Here is an 18,313-nt window from a genome sequence, read left to right as displayed (position 1 = left end):
CTTGGAAAACTGTGAGATATTGGTGAAAGAAATTGAAGACAACATAAAGAGATGGAAACATATATTGTATTCTGGAATTGGAATGACTGATATTGTTAAAATGATCATACCACCCAAGGCAATCTATAGTTACAATGCAATCCGTATCAAAATACTGATGGTGTTTTTCACAGAACTAAAACAAATAATTTTAAAAATTGTATGGAAACACAAAAGAACCTAACTAGCCAAAACAATCTTGAGAAAGACGAATGGAGCCAGTGGAATCAGTCTCCCTGACTTCAGACTATACTACAAAGCTATGGTAACCAAAACAATAGGAACTGGCACAAAAACAGACTTATAGATCAATGAAACAAGATGGAAAGCCCAGAAATAAACCCATGCACATATGGTCAAAGGAGGCGAGAATATACAGTGGAGAAGACAGTCTCTTCAGTAAATGATGCTGGGAATATTGGACAGCTACATGTAGAAGAATGAAATTAGAACATTCTTTAATATCATATACAAAAATAAACTTAAAATAGATTAATGACTTAAATGCAAGGCTGGATGTTATTAAATTTCTAGAGGAAAGCATAGGCAGAACATTCTTTGACATAAATTGCAACAATATTTTTTTGGATTCATCTCCTAAAGTAAAGGAAACAAAAGTAAGTAAATAGGATCTAATTAAGATTAAAAGCTTTTGCACAGCAAGGGAAACCATCAACAAAATGAAAAGACAACCTACTGAATGGGCGAAAGTATAAACAGCTCATAAAATTTAACATCATAAAGGCAACCTGTTTTAAAAATGGGCAGAAGAATTAAATAGCCAAAGTGGAAATACAGATGGCCAACAGGCACATGAAAAGATGCTCAACATCATTAATCATCAGGAAATGCAAATAAAAACCATAATGTGATATCAGGACACATTCTGAGTATGCGTGTCTTTTTACTGTGATGCAAGTCCAATGATATTATGTAACTCTCAAAAATCATAGGTTTGTCAGAATGACTGTTATTGAAAAGACACAAATAATATGTGTTGGGGAGGGTGTGGAGGAGAAGGAACCCTTCTACACTGTTGGTGGGAATGTTAATTGGTACAGCCACTGTGAAAACAGTATGGAGTTTTCTCAAAGAACTAAAGATAGAATTTCCATATGACTCAGCAGTTCCACTCTTAAGTTATATATATGAAAAAGACAAAAACACTATTTCAAAAAGATACATGCATCTCAATGTTCATAGCAGTGTTATTTATAATTACCAAGATGTAAAACAACCTAAGTGTACATCAGTAGATAAATGCATAAAGAACATGTGGTATAGATGTATATTGGAATACTGCTGCTGCTAAGTCACTTCAGTCGTGTGCGACCCCATGGACTGCAACCTACCAGGCTCCTCCGTCCATGGGATTTTCCAGGCAAGAGTACTGGAGTGGGGTGCCATTGCCTTCTCAGCCATAAAAGAGAATGAAATATTGCCATTTACAGCAACAAGGATGGACTTGGAGGATGTTATGCTAAATGAAATAAGTCGGAGAAAGATACTATAGGTTACCACTTATATGTAGAATCTAAGAAATATAGCAAATTAGCAAATATAACAAAAAAAGAAACACAGAATAAACTTGTGGTTCCCAGGGGGAGAGAGATGGGGCAATGTAGAGGTCACGAAGTGGAAGGTATTAATACATACTATTGAGTGTAAGATAGGCTCAAGGATGTATTGTACAACATGGAGAATATAGCAGATATTTTGTAATAACTATAAATGGAAAGTAGGCTTTTAAAATTATCTAAACTAAATAACAAAATAAATGTAAAAATAAGCTATAAAAAAGAGAAAAAGTAAAGAAAGGATTTAAAACAAAGACTATAAATTACCTGCAGAGGGAGCTGTGATCAGAAGCAAGTGAGTACCACCATAGATGTGGAGGCTTTAGGGATCTCTAAAGGCTTAGGTGAGGTGTGGTGTTGAAAACAGGATTGGTTGGAAGTCTGTGCTACAAGTGGTTAATTTTGCAGGTATTCCACCTTATCTTTTGTAGTCAAGTAACTTTCCTTCTTGTCCTGCAGGAGACTAGAGGTTTATCTTCTGGTAGAATTGAATTGTGAAAGCTTTCAACTGAAGGATGTGGGGCATATCAGAAAGGTGAAGATGAGATATAGGGTTGAAAGTAGACTAACTAAGGAAAATGTAGTGTGAAGTTATAAATGTGAAGTTGAGAGGTGTCACCATCTCATGTGGGTTTTCCTTTAGCCTTGTTTAAACTGCTTAGGAGAATGTATAGAGTAGGTAGATGGTTGAATTTAACCAGGCTTGAGATTTTGCCAGCTGAGGCTAGAAGATCAGAGGGATCCGGAAGGAAAACCTATGATATTTACGACAGTTACATCATATTATTGGACTTGCCTCACACGTTAAAATAGACACACATACTCAGAATTTGACTTTGAATTTAGATATATATATATATTTTTTTTTTTTAATTTTAGCTAGTTATTAAAATTATTACTTTGGCCTCATTCTCATTTTGACTTTGGAACTTCTATCCTATACAGCCCTTACATACTTCTGGTATGATTTTATCCCTTATTTGATAGATGGAAGTTGTTTCTTAGCATCAGTAGCTCTTCTCATTTAGAGTATATAGCATGTATATATTTTTCCAAGTTCTTAGCATCAGTAGCTCTTCTCATTTAGAGTATATAGCATGTATATATTTTTCCAAGTTCTCAAGACAGGAAAATCTTTCATCAGTGATTTTCTTTCCACTTTTTAAAATTGTTCTCTGGAACCTTGAATTCCTGGCCTTTTAGAATCAGTTCAGTTCAGTCGCTCAGTCGTGTCCGACTCTTTGCAACCCCACGAATCGCAGCACGCCAGGCTTCCCTGTCTATCACCAACTCCTGGAGCTTACTTAAACTCATGTCTATCGAGTCGGTGGTGCCATTCAACCATCTCATCCTCCGTCATCCCCTTTTCCTTCCGCCTTCAATCTTCCCCAGCATCAGGGTCTTTTCCAATGAGTCAACTCTTTGCATTAGGTGGCCAAAGTATTGGAGTTGCAGCTTCAGCATCATTCCTTCCATGAATATTTAGAACTGGTTTCCTTTAGGATGAACTGGTTGGATCTCCTTGCAGTCCAAGGGACTCCTCCAAGAGTCTTCTCCAATACCACAATTCAAAAGCATCAATTCTTCAGCGCTCAGCTTTCTTAATAGTCCAACTCTCACATCCATACATGACTATTGGAAAAACCATAGCCCTGACTAGACTTTGTTGGCTAGGATCTTTGTTGGCAAAGTGATGTCTCTGCTTTTTAATATGCTGTCCAGGTTGGACATAGCTTTCCTTCCAAGGAGCAAGCGTCTTTTAATTTCATGGCTGCAGTCACCATCTGCAGTGATTTTGGAGCCCAAAAAAGTAAAATCTCTCACTGTTTCCATGTTTTCCCATCTATTTGCCATGGAGTGATCAGACCGGATGCCATGATCTTAGTTTTCTGAAAGTTGAGTTTTAAGCCAACCTTTTCACTCTCCTCTTTCACTTCCATCAAGAGGCTCTTTAGTTCTTCTTCATTTTCTGCCTTCAGGGTGGTGTTGTCATCTGCGTATTATTGATCTGAGGTTATTGATATTTCTCCTAGCAATCTTGATTCCAGCTTATGCTTCATCCAGTCCAACATTTCTCATGATGTACTCTGCATATAAGTTAAATAAGCAGGGTGACAATATACAGCCTTTATGCACTCCTTTCCCAATTTGGAACCAGTCTGTTCTAACTGTTGCTTCTTGACCTGAATATAGATTTCTCAGGAAGCAGGTCAGGTGGTCTGGTATTCCCATCTCTTTCAGAATTTTCCACAGTTTGTTGTGATCCACAAAGTCAAAGAATTATGCTTTGGCCTTTTTGAATACTTATCATTTTAGTAAGCACATCATTTTCACATCAGATAGTAGAATTACATTTGAAATAATGTCAGAAAAATTTCTTTTATTGCCAGATAACTTTAAAATTAAGTGCTGTTTACTAGGTCATGTCTAGGATACTCTTCTATTTTGAAACTGTTTTGATCATAGGTTAGATATTTTATACAGATAATATGAGATACTTAGTTTTATTCTGATTAGTTTCAACTGCTAATCCGTTGCTTCTAAGCAGCGGAGAGAGGCTGAAATCATAAGGGACTCCATTTGGAGGAGAAACAGTTGTTTGGCATTAAAAAATCTTAACAGAAATCTTTTGATCTCAGTTTAAAAATTCTGTATATACAGGAAAAAAATCACTAACAGAGGACTTTCTTGTGAAGCAGCAGTTTTGTTAGCTTTGGATTCGTGGAAGGCCTGTTGAAATATAAATAAATAGTGTTTTTATGAATTACCATAGTCATTGGATAGAAAGTACCTGCCTTTGATCTTTCACTTTGTATTACTCATTGAAAATAAGAAGAGTGTGGAAATTCTTAACTATTCTTTGAAACATTTAACTTTGGGCCCTTTTAGACAATATAATGTGTCTGCTGCTGCATTCCATGCTGGCCAGGTCTTTGAATCTGAAGATATAATTGCAATAGCTTTTATTTGTCTAGCTATGATAGATTGATATGAAGAAAAATGGGGCTTATTGCTTTAGCAGGTATAATGAGCAATGTGTTCTTTCTTTAGGATCAGACAGAGCACACTGAAGCAGCAGGACTGGCTGGTAGTACAGCAAGCACCATGAGTGAACACACAGAAGCCCGCTCCTTACCACGTGTGTAAAGGAAAAAGGTAAGAAATCCAGTGACCTTATTTCTCTTGAGAGCTTGAACTTGAGAAAACAAATAGCTTTATAGAAGCTAATGCTCATGAATATATATTCTAATTGCTTCATTTATGAAACTGTCTCTTATTAAATCAGGAATATTGCTTTTTTTACAAAAAAGATTTGGCTTAAGTCCAGGGAAAAAGGATGTTTTAAAATTCCTATTGAATTACATCAAAATGCTAATTTCTCTACCAGTGCTTGGCTTCTTCCTTTCAGAGTCAACTTCTACCTTGGGCATAGACAGGTAATTTCAGCATGACAAAGAGCATGGACTTGAGCAATATTATTAAGAGAAAATCTACCCAATTAATTGGTGTATCTACCCGATTAATGTTATGAATATTTCTTAGTCAATCGCACAAGTGTTAAATAGTTAAATCTTACTTTAGGATAAGGAAACAGAAATACAGATTTAATTACACTTTTTTATTTTGTATGTTTAGACGAGTTCTGAAGAGCAATCATTTCCAGCAGAAAATTGGAAGTATTTTATTAATTCTGATAGAGCAAGACTTCTTAATCATTGACATTTTTCTGACTAGGAATCTTTGTTTTCTTTCAAGTCTTATGATTATTTAATGCGTAGAACATGGTGGTGGGAAGGGAAGGTATGTGGGTGAGATTGGTTTCAGAGACTGATTATGCCATTCACTGTTGGACTGTTGTGTGCTCTGGCTGAGTGCTCTGATTTTCCATGTAAGCTTCAAGGATAGAGGCATGGGTCTGGCAGACTGAGTTCTTAAGGCACCTAGCAGTAGTACTTTCCTCACCAAAACTTCTGGACTTGGAGTTGGCTAGGTATTTCTTGTCCCCTAGCTTTCTCACATGAGTGTGAGAGAAGAGTGCTTCTGTCTGCCTTCATCTGGCAAAATCTTCTTTTTAAGGCATCTCCTCTTTAGGAGGTTTTCAACCCACTGCAAAGACCATCAATAATAATAAATAATAATTAGTCAGCAATAATAAATTATTGGAGTATTTCTTACAGTAGCCCATCCTACCCCAAATAATATACCCCTGCTCTAGTCTGATTTGGATTCCCATCTTCTTTGGCTCCATAGTACCCAGTGCATATATTAATATCAATTAGTATATATCACAGTATTTCATATTTTAAGTCTACTTATCCATCTTCTATAAAACATTGGGTACGGTTAGGTCAAGGACATTGTCTTACTGTCATTGTAACCTAATGATTAAAACAGTGTCTGATACGTAGTAGATGCTCAGGAATATTTTATGCATGAATGCACACATGTTCATTGTAATTAGTATATAGCATAGAGGAAGTAACAGTGAAGGAGACACCCGAAGAGCAATCAGATAAGTGCTGTAAAAGTTAGACCCTTAAGACAGATTCAAGACAGTGTCTAAAAGATCTCTGGTCAATAGAATAAAAAAGAAGAGATCCTCAGGAAGAAACTGTACTGAATTAAATAATCATATTCATCTTTGAGATGTACTGTTACCCTTAAACAACATGTGGGTGAGGGGGTGCTGACTCTCCGTGCATTGGAAAGTCTGCATATAACCTATAATCAACTCTATATACATTCAGTTCAGTTCAGTTCAGTCGCTCACTTGTGTCCGACTCTTTGCGACCCCATGAATTGCAGCACACCAGGCCTCCCTGTCCATCACCATCTCCCAGAGTTTACTCAAACTCATATCCAAGGAATCGGTGATGCCATCCAGCCATCTCATCCTCTGTTGTCCCCTTCTCCTCCTGCCTCTAATCCCTCCCAACATCAGAGTCTTTTCCAATGAGTCAACTCTTCGCATGAGGTGGCCAAAGTACTGGAGTTTCAGCTTTAGCATCAGTCCTTCCAAAGAACACCCAGGACTGATCTCCTTTCGAATGGACTGGTTGGATCTCCTTGCAGTCCAAGGGACTCTCAAGAGTCTTCTCCAGCACCACAGTTCAAAAGCATCAATTCTTCAGCACTCAGCTTTCTTCACAGTCCAACTCTCACATCCATACATGACCACTGGAAAAACCATAGCCTTGACTAGACGGACCTTTGTTGGCAAAGTAATGTCTCTGCTTTTCAATATGCTATCTAGGTTGGTCATAACTTTCCTTCCAAGGAGTAAGTGTCTTAATTTCCTGTCTGCAGTCATCATCTGCAGTGATTTTGGAGCCCCCAAAAATAAAGTCTGACACTGTTTCCATTGTTTCGCCATCTATTTGCCAGGAAGTGATGGGACCAGATGCCGTGATCTTAGTTTTCTGAATGTTGAGCTTTAAGCCCACTTTTTCACTCTCTTCTTTCACTTTCATCAAGAGGCTCTTTAGTTCCTCTTCACTTTCTGCCATAAGGGTGGGGTCATCTGCATATCTGAGGTTATTGATCTTTCTCCCAGCAATCTTGATTCCACCTCGTGCTTCTTCCAGTCCAGCGTTTCTCATGATGTACTCTGCATATAAGTTAAATAAGCAGAGTGACAATATATAGCCTTGACGTACTCCTTTTCCTATTTGAAACCAGTCTGTTGTTCCACGTTCAGTTCTAACTGTTGCTTCCTGACCTGGATATAGGTTTCTCAAGAGGCATGTCTAGTGGTCTGGTATTCCCATCTCTTTCAGAACTTTCCACAGTTTATTGTGATCCACACAGTCAAAGGCTTTGGCATAGTCAATAAAGCAGAAATAGATGTTTTTCTGGAACTCTCTTGCTTTTTCCATGATCCAGCGGATGTTGGCAATTAGATCTCTGGTTCATCTGCCTTTTCTAAAACCAGCTTGAACATCTGGAAGTTCACAGTTCACGTATTGCTGAAGTCTGGCTTGGAGAATTTTGAGCATTACTTAACTAGCGTGTGAAATGAGTGCAATTGTGTGGTAGTTTGAGCATTCTTTGGCATTGCCTTTCTTTGGGATTGGAATGAAAACTGACCTTTTCTAGTCCTGTGGCCACTGCTGAGTTTTCCAGATTTGCTGGCATATTGAGTGCAGCACTTTCACAGCATCATCTTTCAGGATTTGAAATAGCTCCACTGGAATTCCATCACCTCCACTAGCTTTGTTCGTAGTGATGCTTTCTAAGGCCCACTTGACTTCACATTCCAGGATGTCTGGCTCTAGATGAGTCATCACACCATCGTGATTATCTTGGTCATGAAGATCTTTTTTGTACAGTTCTTCTGTGTATTCTTGCAATCTCTTCTTAATATCTTCTGCTTCTGTTAGGTCCATACCATTTCTGTCCTTTATTGAGCCCATCTTTGCATGAAATGTTCCCTTGGTATCTCTAATTTTCTTGAAGAGATCTCTAGTCTTTCCCATTCTGTTGTTTTCTTCTATTTCTTTGCATTGATCACTGAGGAAGGCTTTCTTATCTCTCCTTGCTTTTCTTTGGAACTTTGCATTCAGATGCTTATATCTTTTCTTTTCTCCTTTGCTTTTCACTTCTCTTCTTTTCACAACTATTTGTAAGGCCTCCCCCAACAGCCATTTTTCTTTTTTGCATTTCTTTTCCATGGAGATGGTCTTGATCCCTGTCTCCTGTACAATGTCGCGAACCTCCTTCCATAGTTCATCAGGCACTCTATCTATCAGATCTAGTCCCTTAAATCTATTTCTCACTTCCACAGTATAATCATAAGGAATTTGATTTAGGTCATACCTGAATGGTCTAGTGGTTTTCCCTACTTTCTTCAATTTCAGTCTGAATTTGGCAATAAGGAGTTCATGATCTGAGCCACAGTCAGCTCCTGGTCTTGTTTTTGCTGACTGTATAGAGCTTCTCCATCTTTGGCTGCAAAGAATATAATCAATCTGATTTCGGTGTTGACCATCTGGTGATGTTCACGTGTAGAGTCTTCTCTTGTGTTGTTGGAAGAGGGTGTTTGCTATGACCATTGTGTTCTCCTGGCAAACAAAACCCTATTAGTCTTTGCCCTGCTTCATTCCGTATTCCATGGCTAAATGTGCCTGTTACTCCAGGTGTTTCTTGACTTCCCACTTTTGCATTCCAGTCCCCTATAGTGAAAAGGATATGTTTTTTGGGTGTTAGTTCTAAAAGGTCTTAGAGATCTTCATAGAACCGTTCAGCTTCAGCTTCTTCAGCATTACTGGTTGGGGCATAGACTTGGATTACTGTGATATTGAATGGTTTGCCTTGGAAACGAACAGAGATCACTTCTGTCATTTTTGAGATTGCATCCAAGTACTGCATTTCTAACTCTTTTGTTGACCATGATGGCTACTCCATTTCTTCTAAGGGATTCCTGCCCACAGTAGTAGATATAATGGTCATCTGAGTTAAATTCACCCATTCCAGTCCATTTTAGTGCACTGATTCCTAGATGTTCACTCTTGCCATCTCCTGTTTGACTACTTCCAATTTGCCTTGATTCATGGACCTAACATTCCAGGTTCGTATGCAATATTGCTGTTTACAGCATCAGACCTTGCTTCTATCACCAGTCACATCCACAGCTGGGTATTGTTTTTGCTTTGGCTCCATCCCTTCATTCTTTCTGAAGTTATTTCTCCACTGATCTCCAGTAGCATATTGGGCACCTACTGACCTGGGGAGTTCCTCTTTCAGTATTCTATCATTTTGCCTTTTCATACTGTTCTTGGAGTTCTCAAGGCGAGAATACTGAAGTGATTTGCCATTCCCTTCTCCAGTGGACCACATTCTGTCAGACCTCTCCACCATGACCTGCCCGTCTTGGGTGGCCCCAAAGGGCATGGCTTAGTTTCATTGAGTTAGACAAGGCTGTGGTCCTAGTGTGATTAGATTGACTAGTTTTCTGTGATTATGGTTTCAGTGTGTCTGCCCTCTGATGGCCTCTTGCAGCACCTACCGTCTTACTTGGGTTTCTCTTACCTTGGACATGGGGTATCTCTTCAGGGCTGCTCCAGCAAAGGACGGCCGCTGCTCCTTATCTTGGAGGAGGGGTGTCTCCTCACAGCCACCTCCTCTTGGCCCTCCTGCGCCCACACAGCCACCGCTCCTTGCTGCTGCTGCTGCTGCTGCTAAGTCACTTCAGTCGTGTCCGACTCTGTGTGACCCCATAGACGGCAGCCACCAGGCTCCCCTATCCCTGGGACTCTCCAGGCAAGAACACTGGAGTGGGTTGCCATTTCCTTCTCCAATGCAGGAAAGTGAAAAGTGAAAGTGAAGTCGCTCAGTCGTGTCCGACTCTTCGAGACCCCATGGACTGCAGCCTACCAGGCTCCTCTGTCCATGGGATTTTCCAGGCAAGAGTACTGGAGTGGGGTGCCATTGCGTTCTCCATGGACCCCTCTAAATCCTGGTAAACAGACAGTTTGGAGAATACCAAGTGGAAACTTGGAGAATTGTTGTCTGAGGCAATTCAGGTTCTCCAGAGAAGACTATGACCCAAAAGCAGTTATAAATGGCTCCGGCTGGAGTCTAACCAGACAGCAGAAGCCAGGGAGGGTAGCTTGGCCCATACCGCCCTCCCTCCTATATACATAATTCTTCCATATCTGAGGTTCCGCATCCGTGGATTCTACCAACAGTGGATCATGTATTACTATAATATTTACTATTCAAAGAATCCATATATAGATAGACCCACATGGTTCAAACCCATGTTGTTCAACAATTATTTGTACATATATGATATTTAGTGACTTTCATTTTGAATAAGAGGTGGACATAAAGGGAGATAAGATTTGAACTCTCTGAAAGGTCCATCTTATACAATGAAAAGTCTGCTCCAAGATCGCAGGTTTTCCTTGGAAAATGAAACTAAAGAGGGTTAAGACTTGGGGATGTGAGACATAAGAGAGACCAAAGGATGAAGATCCAAAGTAAAAGCAGGAGGATAAAGGGAAATCCTATATATTAAAGAGAGACCCTTCCCATCTTCTTTTCTTCTTTCAGACAGTGACTACCTGGTATTACATCTTTATACCCCCTTATAGGAGATTATATGACTCTTCTCAGGAGTCCAAAGAAAAGACCTAGTTATACTGACATTTGGAGGTCTCCCAATGAAATAGCTTTGTTCTCCCCCAGTCACCATGCAGTGGAAGCCTTCCAGCTGAGAAGCCACACATGCAGAGCTTCCAATTGGCTTTTGGTACTTCATTTGTTCAATGTGAGGCATTTTAAGGAAAGCATCCAATGTGAAAGACAGAGATCAAAACACAAAACAGGAACTTTAGAGGAAATAGTATTGGAAACAGAAGGCTTAGGAAAAAGAAAAAAGGTCAGACCAAATTGTAGGTAATTACATTAAAGAAGTAAGAAAAGAATTATATCCATGAAGTAAGATCAAGATGTCATAAAAAGCATCAGAAAAAGAAAGTACCCTGGAAATTTAAAATATAATAGTTTTAGGGCATTTAAACTAAAAAAAACAAAAACAAAAAACTATCTCAGGTTTATAGAAAATTTGCAAGTATAGTACAGAGAATTTTTTTCTTTGAACCATTTGAGAGTAAGTTGCTACCTGCATCCCCTGCCATGTTTGAAACTGTTCCTTTCAAAAAAGTATTTTGTACATAACTACAACACAGCCATCAAATTAGGGAATGAACTTTGATGCATTACCACCATCCAGTTGTCAGACCTTTCTCGTTTTGCCAGATGTGCAAATAATGTCCTTTTTGGTCAAGAGTACTGAGTTTGGGATCACATGTTTCATTTAGTTGGGAAAGCAGCCAGTGTTTCATGCAGTTTCAGTCTGGCCTCCCCACCCTGTTTTGGGAGTAAGCAAGAGTATGTGTGCTCCCCGTGTGCTTCCCACAGCCCTTCTGTTAGTACCACCAGCCCTTCCACCAGCCAAGGGGCTTGTCTTCCTGGCATCGAACCCCTGGGCTGTGGCTCCCAGTATGTGCCTTCAGTAGCTCACTGCCCAGGGAGGTTCTCCACCCGTGAAATCCCCTTCCTCTTCTGAGTCCCCTCCCAAGCACACAGTCCCCGACCTGATCACTTTTGTTCCTTTCCTACCTGATTCCACGTGGATGTTTCCTATAGCCTTGGTTGTAGAAGAGTCTTTCTGCCAGTCTCCAGTTAGTGTTCAATGAGGTGATTCCACATGGAGATGTATTTTTGATGTGTTTTTGGAGGGAGGTGAATTCCACTGTTCTCCTGCTTCACTACCTTGATCTCTCTTCAGTAAACTTTATTTTTTTAAGAGCAGTTTTAGGTTCAGAGAAAAATTGAGCAAAGTACAGGGAGTTCCCATATACCTCATGTCACCCTACCCCACCCCCCAAATCCTCTCCCAACCTCCCCTAGTGAGGACATTGCTGTGTCCTTTTTATTGCGATCTGTCAGGGAGCATGAAGTTTGTTTGTCCCATTACTGATGATGTTCATTCACTCTGATCACTCATGAAAGGTGACATCTGCCAAGATTTGCTTCAGAAGTGACTCCTTTTTTTTTGTAATTAGTATTTTTGTGGAGAGGAATTTTGAAACTATATAAACACCCCATTCCTCATTATATTTGGAATTCATTCACTTATGTTGTAAAGACTCATGGCTTTCTTTTTTTATCCAATGGTTATAATCTGTTGCTACCGTTGTTTACATTGATGTTTAGAATGTCTCTGGTTAGGTCAGTGAAATCTCCTTCAAGCTGATTTCTGTGTCCTTTGATATGTCCCCATCATTTTTGGACACTTCTGTTTTCTTTTTTGTTTAATTGAAATGTAATTCACATACCATACCATAAATTCACCCTTTTAAAATATATAGTTCAGTGGTTTCTATATATTTGCAGAGTCTTGGAGTCATCACCACTATCTAATTCCAGAACATTTTCATCACTCCAAAAAGAAATCTTGTATCTGTTAGCAGTTACTCCCATTTCCCTCCAATTCCTCCCAGCTGCTGGCAACCCACTAATTTACTTTTTGTTTCTGTGCCTATTTTGGACATTTCATATAAATGGAATCATGTAATCTGTAGGTTTTTGTGTCTGCTTCTTTCAGTTACCATGATATTTTCAAGTTTCATCTATGTTATAGCATATAGCAATACTTTATCCATTTAAATTATCATACACTATTATATTCGGTTAATATATCATACCATGTTTTATTTATCCATTTATCAATTAATAGATCTTTGGATCATATTCAACTCTTGGTGTTATGAATAATGTTGTTCTGAGCATTCACAGATAAGTTTTTGTGTGAATGCATGCCAAAGCCTTTGACTGTGTGGATCACAATAAACTGTGGAAAGTTCTGAAAGTGATGGGAATACCAGACCACCTGACCTGCCTCTTGAGAAATCTGTATGCAGGTCAGGAAGCAACAGTTAGAACTGGACATGGAACAACAGACTGGTTCCAAATAGGAAAGGAAGTACGTCAAGGCTGTATATTGTCACCCTGCTTATTTAACTCATATGAAGAGTACATCATGAGAAACGCTGGACTGAAAGAAACACAAGCTGGAATCAAGATTGCCAGGAGAAATATCAATAACCTCAGATATGCAGATGACACCACCCCTATGGCAGAAAGTGAAGAGGAACTAAAGAGCCTCTTGATGAAAGTGAAAGAAGAGAGTGAAAAAGTGGGCTTAAAGCTCAACATTCAGAAAACGAAGATCATGGCATCCGGTCCCATCACTTCATGGGAAATAGATGGGGAAACAGTGGAAACAGTGTCAGACTTTATTTTGGGGGGCTCCAAAATCACTGCAGATGGTGATTGCAGCCAGGAAATTAAGACACTTACTCCTTGGAAGGAAAGTTATGACCAACCTAGGTAGCATATTGAAAAGCAGAGACGTTACTTTGCCAACAAAGGTCCGTCTAGTCAAGGCTATGGTTTTTCCAGTGGTCATGTATGGATGTGAGAGTTGGACTGTGAAGAAAGCTGAGCGCCGAAGAATTGATGCTTTTGAACTGTGGTGCTGGAGAAGACTCTTGAGAGTCCCTTGGACTGCAAGGAGATCCAACCAGTCCATTCGAAAGGAGATCAGTCCTGAGTGTTCATTGGAAGGACTGATGCTAAAGCTGGAACTCCAATACTTTGGCCACCTCATATGAAGAGTTGACTCATTGGAAAAGACTGATGCTGGGAGGTATTGGGGGCAGGAGGAGAAGGGGACAACAGAGGATGAGATGGCTGGATGGCATCACCGACTCGATGGACATGAGTCTGAGTGAACTCCGGGAATTGGTGATGGACAGGGAGGCCTGGGGTGCTGCGATTCGCGGGGTCACAAAGAGTTGGACATGACTGAGCGACTGAACTGAACTGATGTTTTCATTTCTCTTGGAAATAAGCCTAGGAGTGGAATAGCTATGCCATGTGGTTAATTCTTTTTTACTTTTTGAGGAACTGCCAAACTGTTTTCCAAAGTTGCCACACCATTTTACTTTCTTCCCAGCTGTGTGTGAGGGTTTATGTTTCTCTCCATCCTCATCAAAGTTCTTATATTTTTTCTACTTTAGCTTAGAATCAGACATTTTCCTGTGGAGCCCTTGCTTCTTTTAGTGAATAACAATATTTATAAATCAAATCTGGTGCTAGGTATGCTCATTGCTACATGGAGTGGAGGTGGGGATCTTCTGCTTCAAGGTTCTTTGAATATATGTGTACACACACACACACTTAGATCTGTGTTTATTGCCAGAAATATGTTTATTGAATACAAAAACTGTGTTTACTTACTACTATAAGTATGCTTATTGAAATCCATGAGCTCAAACTGACAACTCGGATTCCAAACCAACACTGCAGGGTTCTTTGTATTTTTCTCTTTTTCCACATGTACATTGCAGTGTACTTTCTAGTTCTCAGTTTTCCCCTGTTTTAACCCCTTCTCCACCAGTGAGAAACCTTCTTCCTATTACCCTTTATGTCATCGCTTATCCGATGCATCCCTCTGCATGTAATCTGTGCCCTATCACTGTCTTCTCCCTTGGTCCTTCCAGTTCTGCTCAGGCTGTGACCTGCCACCCTGGACTGCCCTCTTATATCTCCTCCTCACCCTTCCTGCATGTGAAGCCATTTTACCCACTATGCTGTCTCTCTGCCAGACCATCCCCTTCATGTGGATGCCTTCCTCACCTCTCTGGGACTCTTAACAACCCACGCTGGGCTGTGCTGCACAGGCAGTTTCCTTCCTTCTTGGGGCTGTGACACATTATGCTGGGCCACCCCTACGTAAGGACATCTGCTTGCCATCTTGGGCTCTGACTCCCCCCATACACAGATGCCCTCTTCATCTGCTCCCTATTTATTGAACTGTTAATAATTTTTCCCTTTTATTTTTATTTTTTCAACCTTTTATTTTAAAGTAACTATAAATTCACAGGACATTGCAAAAATAATATAGTTTTTATGTATCCTTCATTTACAGTTTTTTTCATTTGTTACATCTTATGCAACTAGAGAAAATATAAAATCCAGGAAATTAGTATTTTATTTGTCCATTCATCGGTTGATAGATATTTTGGTTGTTTCTACCCTTTTGCTCTTATGAAAAGTGCTGCTGTGTGCATATTCATGAATGTATATAGTTCTGTCCCGTTTATCACAGGCAGATTTGTGTAACCACCATTGCAATTAAAGATACAGCATGTTTCTGTCACCACAGATATCTCCCTTGTGCTTCTCCTTTATTGTCATGTGAATTCTTCTCTCTCCACTGTCACATATTTAATGACTTCTTAAAATTAAAAACATTATTACAAGTCACAGGAAGAGAAGAGCTGAGCAAGGATAGAGATAAACCATGTTATGTTCATGAATGGGAAAACTTAGTATCATTATCAATCCTGAGGGAGGGGCAGGCTATGAATTCTAATTTCTGAAGGTTGATTTTATTGGCACTTTTTTCCATCGGGCACCATTGCTGAGTCTTGGGGCCACTTGGGGCAGTTTTTCCTTCAGCTCCTGGCTTTATGCAGAGAGCCCAGTCTGGCCCTCTGTAATGCAGAAACCTCTAGAAGTTTACAGCCAATGGTTCCCATCGTACTTTCTAGCTTTCAGATCCTGGGTCTGAAGGTTGATGTCTAGTTTTGTAACCTCCGTGACTGCTACCCTTCAGTTCTCACTCATTGCTGTGGCTTGATCGCTTATTTGTTAATGGCATATTTCTTTCTTGGTTTTGAATTTCACTGTATGAACTCTTTAAAAATAATGTGTTTTATCTAGAATTTCTGTACTCTAAGTAGAAAGGAATGTTTTCCACCACAAGCTCAGTACACTTTTTTTCCTTTTCTTTTGAAAAATTTCAAGCCTGTAGAAAAGTTGAAGGAATAGTATAATGAAGAATATACAATGAAGAACAGTACAGAAATATCCATCACCAGGTTCATTAATTTCTACCGTTTTGCCTCTTTCTTGAGCACTTTTCTCCTCTCCCCCTCACCCTTGCCACTCACTCACACTGACATTCACATATTTTTTTCCTGAATTATTTGAAAGTTAGTTGCAAATAACGTAACTTCCCCAAATAGATACAGTAGGTGTCTCCTAAGAGTAAAGACATTCTCCTACAAAATTTAAATACTTATCACATCCAGGAAAATGATTATTTATTCATTGTATCACTAATGTATAGTCCAAATTCCCCTGATTATCCCTTAAATGTCATTTTTTTGCTGTGTATTTTATATGTATATTTCCTTGATCCAGTTACTATTCATGCATAACATTTGGTTATTTCATTTCTTTAGTCTGTCTCAACTCAGAATTGAATACACTGAATTTTTTGAAGAATTCAGGACCGTTGTCTTAGAATGCCTCACATTCTACATTTGTCTAATTTTGCATGATTCAATTCATATTGAACAATTTGAGAAAGAATACCTTGTAGGTAAATGTTTTAAATTTATCGTATCACATCAGGAGATGCATATTGTCAGCTTGTTAAACTGTTGGTGATGCTAAACTTTTTCATTTGGTTAAGGGAGTGATTACTGCATCTTTTCACTGTAAATGTCCATTTTCTCCCTTGGGACTAATAAATCATCTATAGAATGGTATTTTGAGGCATTGTGAAAATTTTCTTCCCCACTGTTTACCTAAAGGTTTTAGGTATCCATTTTTGATGCTTGCCTGAATCAGTAGTTATAATTGGAGTTCAATACAATTTCTTGAATGGCTGTTTATACTGTTTGTTTATTTCACAGGTGTTTATGAAATAGGTGCCACATTAGGTTCTGTGACAGTTACGTGGTGAACACTGTCTAGGGGGTGTCTTGGGATTACAGCTCAGGGATGGAGCATTTGACTGCAGTTTAGTGGGTGCCTTGTGGTGTCTATGGTGTGGTGGGAGAGACTGACATTAATCAAATAATCACACCAATGTATATTTATAATAAGACTGTGATAATTATTATAAAGGGAAAGGTAAGGGTGCTTTGAGAGATTATAAGGAGATATCACCTTTTCTAGGGATTCAGGGAAGACTTCTTGTGAAAGTAGTATTTGAGTTAAGAACTAAAGATGTAGAGTTGGCCAAAAAGTTCCTTCAGGCTTTAAGTAAAAATAGAAGACACATTTTACATTTTCACCAGGAAATTTATTGAGTAACATATTTACTGTTTAGTTCTACTCCCCTTTGCCATTTTTTCTGGCAACTTGATAATTCCATCTTCTCAAAACTTTATCTCTTTGAGTAAAGAACTGTTGCAGGTGCCTTTTACAGTTTTCTGGGGAATTAAAATTTTTTCCATTAAGAAAGTTTTGTAAAGACTGAAATAAATAGAAATTCAAAGGTGCACTATCTGGTGAATATGGCAGGTGAATCAGGACTTCCCAGCCAAGCTGTAACAGTTTTTGCCTTGTTGTTCAGTTGCTCAGTCGTGTCCAACTCTTTGTGACCCCATGGACTGCAGCATGCCAGGATTCCCTGTCCTTCACCATCTCCCAGAGCTTGCTCAAACTCCTGCCCATTGGGTTGATGATGCCATCCAACCATCTCATCCTCTGTCATCCCCTTCTCCTCCTGCCTTCATTCTTTCCCAGCATCAGGTTCTTTTCTAATGAGTCGGCTCTTCACATCAGGTGGCCAAAGTATTGGAGCTTTAGCTTCAGCATCAGTCCTTCCAGTAAATATTTGGGATTGGTTTTCTTTAGGATTGACTGGATTGACTGGTTTGCAGTCCAAGGGACTTTCAAGAGTCTTCTCCAACACCACACTTCAAAAGCATCAGTTCTTCAGCATTCAGCCTTCTTTATGGTTCAACTTTCACATCCATACGTGACTACTGGAAAAACCATGACTCGGACTATACAGACCTTTGTTGACAAAGTGAGGTCTCTGCTTTTTAGTAATGGCTTTCTAGGTTTGTCATAGCTTTTCTCCCAAGGAACAAGTGTCCTTGCTCCTAGTTTTTGCCTAGTCATCAAAGAAACATTCACTCTTATGTTGTCCTGATGGAAGATTATGTGCTTTCTGTTGACTAATTCTGGATGTTTTTCATTGAGTGCCACTTTCATTTGGTCCAAATGGGAACAGTACTTGTTGGTTCATTGTTTGGTTTTCCAGAAGGAGTAGAAGATTCCCTTCCAATCCTACTATATACACGATATCACTTTCTATGGAT

At 39.3% G+C, this 18,313-nt stretch overlaps 1 protein-coding gene across 5 annotated transcripts in view; it reads left to right on the top strand.

The window, feature by feature from the left end:
* The window catches only part of ZFYVE9 (zinc finger FYVE-type containing 9), a 182,138-nt gene that overhangs the window by 64,431 nt on the left and 99,394 nt on the right, over positions 1–18,313 (top strand). For all 5 annotated transcript variants that reach the window (XM_070786540.1, XM_070786539.1, XM_070786538.1 and 2 more), the window contains exon 2: positions 4,668–4,772. The gene's annotated coding sequence lies outside the window, so the exon portion shown is untranslated. The remainder of the gene's footprint in view (positions 1–4,667; positions 4,773–18,313) is intronic.

Source organism: Bos indicus, chromosome 3 (assembly GCF_029378745.1).
Source record: "Bos indicus isolate NIAB-ARS_2022 breed Sahiwal x Tharparkar chromosome 3, NIAB-ARS_B.indTharparkar_mat_pri_1.0, whole genome shotgun sequence".
Lineage (NCBI taxonomy): Eukaryota > Metazoa > Chordata > Mammalia > Artiodactyla > Bovidae > Bos > Bos indicus.
This window is presented reverse-complemented; position numbering and strand designations above follow the sequence as displayed.